The sequence below is a fragment of the Marmota marmota genome, unplaced genomic scaffold, assembly GCF_001458135.2.
Source record: "Marmota marmota marmota unplaced genomic scaffold, marMar, whole genome shotgun sequence".
Classification (NCBI taxonomy): domain Eukaryota; kingdom Metazoa; phylum Chordata; class Mammalia; order Rodentia; family Sciuridae; genus Marmota; species Marmota marmota.
In genome coordinates, this window is record NW_025999880.1 from 13,980,381 (window position 1) to 13,988,173 (window position 7,793).

Below are 7,793 nucleotides of genomic sequence, written 5' to 3' on the forward strand. Positions count from 1 at the left end.
AAAGATGAATACGTTCTTTATGAAGACAGTGTATATTATTATTAGTAGTAGTAGTTCTTGGGATTGGAATTGAACCCAGAGGTGTTTAACCACTGAGTCACATCCCCAGCCCTCTTTTTAAAAAATATTTTATTTAGAGACAAGGTCTTGCTGAGTTGCTCAGGACCTCACTAAGTAGCTGAGACTGGCTTTGAACTTGAGACCCTCCTGCCTCAGCAGGGATTACCTGTGTGCGCCACCATGCTCGGCAAAGACAGTATAACTTCAATGCCAAAAACACAATAGGAGATTCTTTCTTAAAGGAATAATCCCATTTCACATGTGTTTATACTTGCAAACTAAGTATACACCAACAATGTTTAAAAGAAAACTAGGCTATAATCAAGCAGGGTCTATAAAAGGAATGCAGACTGACTCAATATCTGGAAATCTATCGACATAAGCCAGCATATTGATACGATGAAGAAAAGAGTGAATAATCCCATTAATAATTGCTGAAAGAACTTTTGCTATGTCTGCCATAATTCTTAATTAAAACATAAGTAAAACTGTAAAAGAAGAAAATTACTTAAATATGCATATCACAAAATAAAAAACTAAATCTAGTAACTACAGTAAAAATTAAACATTAGATTACAAAAACATGGCAAAAAGCAAAAGCAGGCCGGCCACAGTGGGACATGTCTATAATCCCATTTTCTGGGGAGGCTGAAACAAGAGGATCTCAAGTATAAGGCCCACCTGATCAACACAGAGAGACCTTAATATTTAAATAAAATATTTGTAAATATTTTTTGCTGAGGAATTGCTACATCTCTAGAAACTCAATAGATTCTAATTATAAAAAAGTACTCTTAGAATGTATAAGAGAAGTTAGTTAGGTTGCAGAATATAAAGTAAATGTCCAAAATCAATGGTGCCGATATATAACACAAAAAAAAATGGAAAATGCATTCTATCCCAAAATTAGAAAATGCCGGGCTGGGGATGTAGCTCAGTTGGTAGAGTGCTTGTTGCCTATGCACAAGACCCTCAGTTCAATCCCCAGTACCACCAAAAAAAAAAAAAGACTATTCTTTATTGGGGCTGGGGATGTGGCTCAAGCGGTAGCGGGCTCGCCTGGCATGCGTGCGGACTGGGTTCAATCCTCAGCACCACACACAAAAAACAAAGATGTTGTGTCCGCCGAAAACTAAAAAATAAATATTAAAAAAGTAAAAATAAAGTAAATAAATGTGCTTGGCTGGGCAGAAAGTAACTCTCCAATCATGGTCCACAGAGGAGAAAATCCTACAGAGGAGGCTTGATGGTCAAGTTTGCAACCAATGCTTTGGTGGGTCTGTGCTGCCTCCTTCTGGGAACAGTTGGTATGACAGCCAAAACAGGTCAAGACTTTTCGCAATGAGTGAAATCAGGCAGGGGTGACATTTCATTTTGTTACACCTGATGGAGGGATTGTGCAATTGCTGGGGACACTCAAAGCTCAGGTGACTAGAAGATTTCCCTGAGAGTCACCTCCCTTCTTCCCTTCACTATTATTCCATAAGTACCTCTACTTAAAAAAATAAAAAGGTAACAGTGCTAATGTATCTTTCCAGAGATACTTTGGGGACATACAAGTCACGTGTGTGTGTTGGGGGGGTGTTGACAGAAATAGTAGCACACACTTCACACCATGCAGCACCTTGCTATTTTTACTTACTGTACCGTACCTGCCTGATGTACATTCCTCCATCACAGGAATCTGTCATAACTTATTTTACTATTCCCCTGCTGGTAGAAACAGTGCTGCCTGCAGGAAACATTTTGGTGTATATATATATATATATTTGTTTGCACTTATGTGTATATCTGACTGGGAGCAGTGGTGCCTGCTTGTAATCCCAGAGGTTTGGGAGGCTTAGGCAGGAGGATCACAAGTTCAAAACCAGCCTCAGCAACACAGCAAGACCCTGTCTCTAAATAAAATATAAAAAGGGCTGGGGATGTGGCTCAGTGATTAAATGCCCCTGGGTTCAATCCCCGGTTTAAAAATAAATAAATAAATAAAAACCTTATGTGTATATCTATAAGATAAATGTATAAATATGACATTGCTGGATCAAAGGTCAAGTGTTCTTAACTTTTTGATAGGCAGTCACAAAATTGCCATCTAAAAGTTTACACTAATTTGTATCCCCAACAATGAACAAGATTACCCACATCCTCCCAAACGGGATAATAATAGGCCTTTGATCTTAGGTAAGGCCTCTTTGAAAGTCCAGGTTACATGACCTGTCTCTTTGGACTATGGGTTTCACCAAGGTAAGAACTGTGTCTCTTCCATCCCTGAATCTCTAGGACAGTCTCTAGAAGTATTTGCTTAAGGCCACATGTGTGGTGCACACCTTTAATCCAAGCTATTCAGGAGGTTGAAGCAGGAGGATCACAAGTGCAGGGATAGCCTAATAACTTAGTGAGACACTGTCTCAAAATAAAATTTAAGGGCTGAGGTTGTGGCTCAACTGTAGAGCGCTTGCCTGTCACGTGTGAGGCCCTGGGTTCAATCCCACATAAAAATAAATAAGTAAAATAAAGGTATTGTGTCCAACTACAAGTAAAAATATAATTTAAAAAATAAATAAATAAATAAAATTGAAAAAGGACTAGGAATGTAGCTCAGTGATAGGGTACTTTCCTATTACAGGGGAGGCCCTGGGTTCAGCTTCCAGTACTGTAAAAAAAAAAAAAGTGTTTGCTAAATATTGAATGAAAGATATAGGACTGCATTTTGGCAAGGCTCTGGATGGATCGATAGATCAATGAAGGTGACAGCTATGCTCCAAAGCCCTCAACTCAGCCATACACTCCAGAGTGAGAAAGGTGACCACATGCCTCTGGCAGACTATTTCAGAGACTAAAACTCTTAATCTAAGGTTAATTTGGTGTTAACCAAAGAGTTTCTCCTGCCTCCCTCTGCTGAACTTTCAGGGGCAGCATGAAAATCAAGAGGGCCAATCTGGATTTAAATCCTGGCTCTGCCACTTCAATGGGGGACTTAAATGATCGCCATTAGCAATCTCAGTAGCCCTCATCAGAGAAATGGAGTTAGAAAAACCACCAACTAATGGGGTTGTTTGTGCTTCATCCTTGGATCCCCCCATCCCCAAATCATTGTAACCCCCAGATGCATTTCCTGTGGTCTTTACCCCTCCTCATTCAGCCTCAGCCATCTGGCAAGTTTGTCCTACAGATAACCCCACTCCCAGACTATTGCTTCATCTTTATCATCCTCACTTCCACTTTTAGTGCTCTGGGTGCAAAGGACTTTATGTATAGTACTTTTTTTTTTTTTTTTTAGGTGCTGGGGCTGGAACCCAGGGCCTCGTGCATGCTAGGCAGGTGTTCTACTACTAACCTCAGCTCATATGCAGAGTAATTTTAATATTCTGCTCTAGATATTTTCTAATTTTTATTAGAAGTTTTTCAACCCAAGAATTACTTAGAAGTGCATTTTGACATTTTCAAATGCAGGGAGTTATCTTTTTTCAGATTGTCAATTTCCAATTTAGCCCAAGACTGTCAGGCTGAGCAGAGTGGGTGGGCTGAGGGAGCTGCTTAGACATCCAAGGCCATTCTCATGGCTAGGGGTCACTTATAGTGGGTAGCAGACCCTTGCACCTGGTAGGCAGTAAGTGTTTTTATTTTATTTTTCTCGTACCAAGGATTGAACCCAGGGGCACTTAACTGTTGAACCACATCCCTAGCCCTAGTTGTTTTTGTTTTTGTTTTTGTTTGAGACAGGGTCTTGCTAAGTTACCTTGGGCCTCACTGGGTCCTAAGCTGGCTTCAAACTTGAGATCCTCCTGCCTCAACCTCCCAACTCACTTGGATTACAGGCATGCGCCACTGCACCCAGCATGGTAGGTTTTTAATGAATGCTGGTGGAAGGAACATTTATGGCAGACCTGCTGAACACCAGGTGTTGAGTCCCTAGAAGTGTCTTGTTCAGTTTGATTCTCATGGTAATGTGCCTGGGTTGGTATTATTAGCCCCTGTTCTGGTTTGAATGTGTCCCCCAAAGATCCCATGTTGGGAAATGTAATCCTCAATGCAACATTAGGAATGGGCCCTTTAAGAGGTGGTTAGGGCAGAGAACTCAATAATGGACTCATGGTGTTCTGGGAGGGAGTTCCTGATAAAAAGGTGAGTTCAGCTCCCTTGGGCACACCCCTACACAAGATGCTTTCTACCCTGTTAGGAGGCAGAAAGAGGGCCTTCGCCAGCTATAGATCATCAGGCTTACATTTCTCAGAACTATAAGAAATAAATTTTGTTTCTTTATAAATTACCTAGTCTCAGGTATTCTGTTATAGCTATCCAAAACTGACTATGACAGCTCCATTATGCACAGATGAGAAGACCAGGGCTCAATGAGATGAAGTGACTTTTCCAAAATCAAGAAGATGGCAGACCAGAAACAAGTATAGGAGGAATGTGGAAGAATTAGACCCAGGAAGAGCTCCCAACTTAGAGGGGGAGTGCTGCAGGAAGGTCTGTGTGTCCAGGGACCACTGAGGAAGGAATGTTAATCTTAGCGGACTCCCGGCATGTGTGAGTTTAGGGCAATAAGTCAATTGAAACCCACTTACTGTCCATCTAAATATTTAAAAGTTGCCAGGGGCAGTGGTGCATGCCCACAATCCCTGTCTGTAATCCCAGCTACTTGGGAGGCTGAGGCAGGAGGGTCATAGTTTAAGGTCAGCCTGGACAATTTAGCAAGACCTGTCTCAAAATAATAAATAAAAAGGGCTGGGGATGTAGCTTAGTGGTAAAGTGCCTCTGAGTTCAATTCCTGGCACCACAAAAATACATGCCTGAATAAAAATAAATATTTAAAGTTATAAATCAAACCAACACAGGTAAATAAGGTGAATTCTACATTCTTACCCTGGCATATATACTTTCTACAGGAAAGCCAAGTTCACATAAAAATTCTAGAAACACAGCTCTGCGGGCTGGGGATGTGGCTCAAGCTGTAGCGCGCTCGCCTGGCATGTGTGCGGCCTGGGTTCGATCCTCAGCACCACATACAAACAAAGATGTTATGTCCGCCAAAAACTAAAAAATAAATATTAAAAAAAAAAGAAAGAAACACAGCTCTGCACTGGAATATGACTGTTTAGAGACTCCCCACTTTCTCTCCCCACACCTAGCTCTGTCCTGCATTATGAAGGCCCCCGCCACCCACACATGTAGATACCTCCACTGTATATCCATCCATATTTCACCAACAGCACCCTTGACATCTTCTCTGCTGAGGGCTCTGCACACCTTCTATGTGCTCTGCCCTTAGAAGAGCTGGGATGAGGCCTAGGCAGCCCCTGAGCAAGCTAAGTCCCAGGGGCAGAAGATCTCCTAGCCCTGTGCCATCCAATATGGTAACCACTAGCCACATCTGGTTAGTGAAATTGTAATTACTCAAAAGGAAATAATTTTGTGTGTTTTCTTGATCCTGGAGCTTGAACTCAGGGCCATGGACATGCTAGACAAGTGCTGTACTACTTAGCAATATCCCCAGTGCCAAAAAAAAAAAAAAATTAAAATTCAGTTCTTCAATCACATTAAGTCATACTTCATGTGCTCAACAGGCACATGCGGTTAGTGGCTACCACATTGCACAGTACAGATGGTAAACACTTCCTCATTGAAAAAAATTCTACTGGTCAGTGCTGGTCTAGAAGGCAGGCAGGGCTCCTAGGGACCTGCTCACCCAGAGGGGAGGGACACAGCTGGAGGAGCCAAGAATGGGACCCTTCTTGCCCAGGTGTAAAAGCAGAATAGCCTGAAAAGTTGGGAAGGCTGCACAGAGAGTGACATTTGAGCTTTTGATGGAGTAGCATCAGAGGGTAGATAAAGGAAAGAAAATGTCAGTTTCAGACAGAGAAAACAGTATGCAGCAATGATCTGTTGAGAGAAATACCACAAGTTTGGAGTAAGGGGTATGGTGCTCAAGAGGAGAGGAGGAATCTGGAAGGATCCACAGGCCCAACTCTCAAGGTTTGGAAGGACATACTAAGGGATGTGAGACTTGAGCTGGGTGGCTGACAGAGTCAGGTGTGGTTGGAGGAACATGATCAGCCACATCTGATCGTGGCTTCAGTGAAGAAGAAGGAAGACTTGAGGATCAGATGCAGAATTCATTTTTAACCACAGACCAGGAAGAAGAAGCAGAGGGGAAGGAAGGGAGAGATCTTCCTTCCGTGGTGAAGACTTGGCTTTCATGAAAAGATAAAAACTAGCTCAGGTGCTGGAGAGATGGTGAGGTCACCACAGAACAAGAATAAAGGAGGCAGAACAGACTGAAAAGAAGTAAACACCTCCACTTTAGATTCATGGACTCTGAGGGGCATCCAGGGGGTCAGTCCAAGCAGGAGGGTGGAGATGCAGGACTGCCCTCCTGGGCGTTGAACAAGAGGCGGATGTTGAAGCTACTAGAAGGCTGAGCTCTCCCCAGGGATGTGAACCAGAACAGAAAATGACAGGATGTTTTCACTGGGGTTCAGGGAATGCGCAAAAAAGACCAGGACCTAAAGAAATCCTGACAAGCACCTCCTGCAGGAGCAACTCCACAGCTGGCTACCTCTGTGTCTCCCAGGGCAGCCAGCTCCTCACGGCATCATTTGTTGACGAAGGCGATGGGCGGAGACTGGCGAAGCCAAACTTGGCCTCCAGAGATTTCAGGGAGGTGGAAGCTAGCCATATCCATATCCTGGAGGAGGTCAAGAGGTTGAGGACTCTGGAACTGGGAATTAGGGTGTCCCTAGAGGCCTTCAAAAAGAGTGCTCTCAACAGCAGCTGCTGGATTTCAGCATGGAAAGAAGGGGGGAAAGAGAGACAGAGCCTAGGTTGGCCATCAGCAGAGAGAAAACTCACGGAATTAATGGTGTTAACCTGTTTTGAAAATCTAATTTTTTTTTTTTAGTTGTAGATGGACACCTTTATTTTATTTATTTATTTTTATGTGGTGCTGAGGATCAAACCCAGTGTCTCACATGTGCTAAGCAAGTGCTCTACCACTGAGCTATCACCCCAGCCCTGAAAATTTAATTTTTGACAGACATGGAGCTGGGGATGTGGCTCAAGCGGTAGCGTGCTCGCCTGGCGTGCGTGCGGCCTGGGTTCGATCCTCAGCACCACATACAAAGATGTTGCATCCGCCGAAAACTTAAAAAAATAAATAAATAAATATTAAAATTCTCTCTTTCTCTCTCTGTCTCTCTCTCTCTAAAAAAAAAAAAATTTTTTTTTTTTGACAGACAATTTGAGGCTTAATCCTCAGAGGCTCAGGAGTTTTGTGAACCCCTGAAGGGGGAAAAATCATCCCAAGAATAGGGTTTGTATTCTCATCAGGGGTTCATAGTCTGAATCTATGATTAAAGAAACACCAGACAAAACCAAAATGAGGAATGCTTAATTAAAAGCAAAAGGGGAGCCAGGTGTGGTGGGGCAGGCCTGTAATCCCAGTGACAACAGAAGCTAAGGAAGGAGGACTAAAATTTTGAGGCCAGGCCCGAAGGGTGGTGCATGCCTATAATCCCAGCAGCTCGAGAGGCTGGGGCAGGAGGATCCCAAGTTCAAAGCCAGTCTCAGCAAAAGCAAGGGGCAAAGCAACTCAGTGAGACCCTGTGTCTAAATAAAATACAAAATAGGGCTGAGGACGTGGCTTAGTGGTCAAGTGCCCCTGAGTTCAATCCCTGGGTTCAATCTCTGGTATGTATGTATATTATATATATATATAAATATATATATCT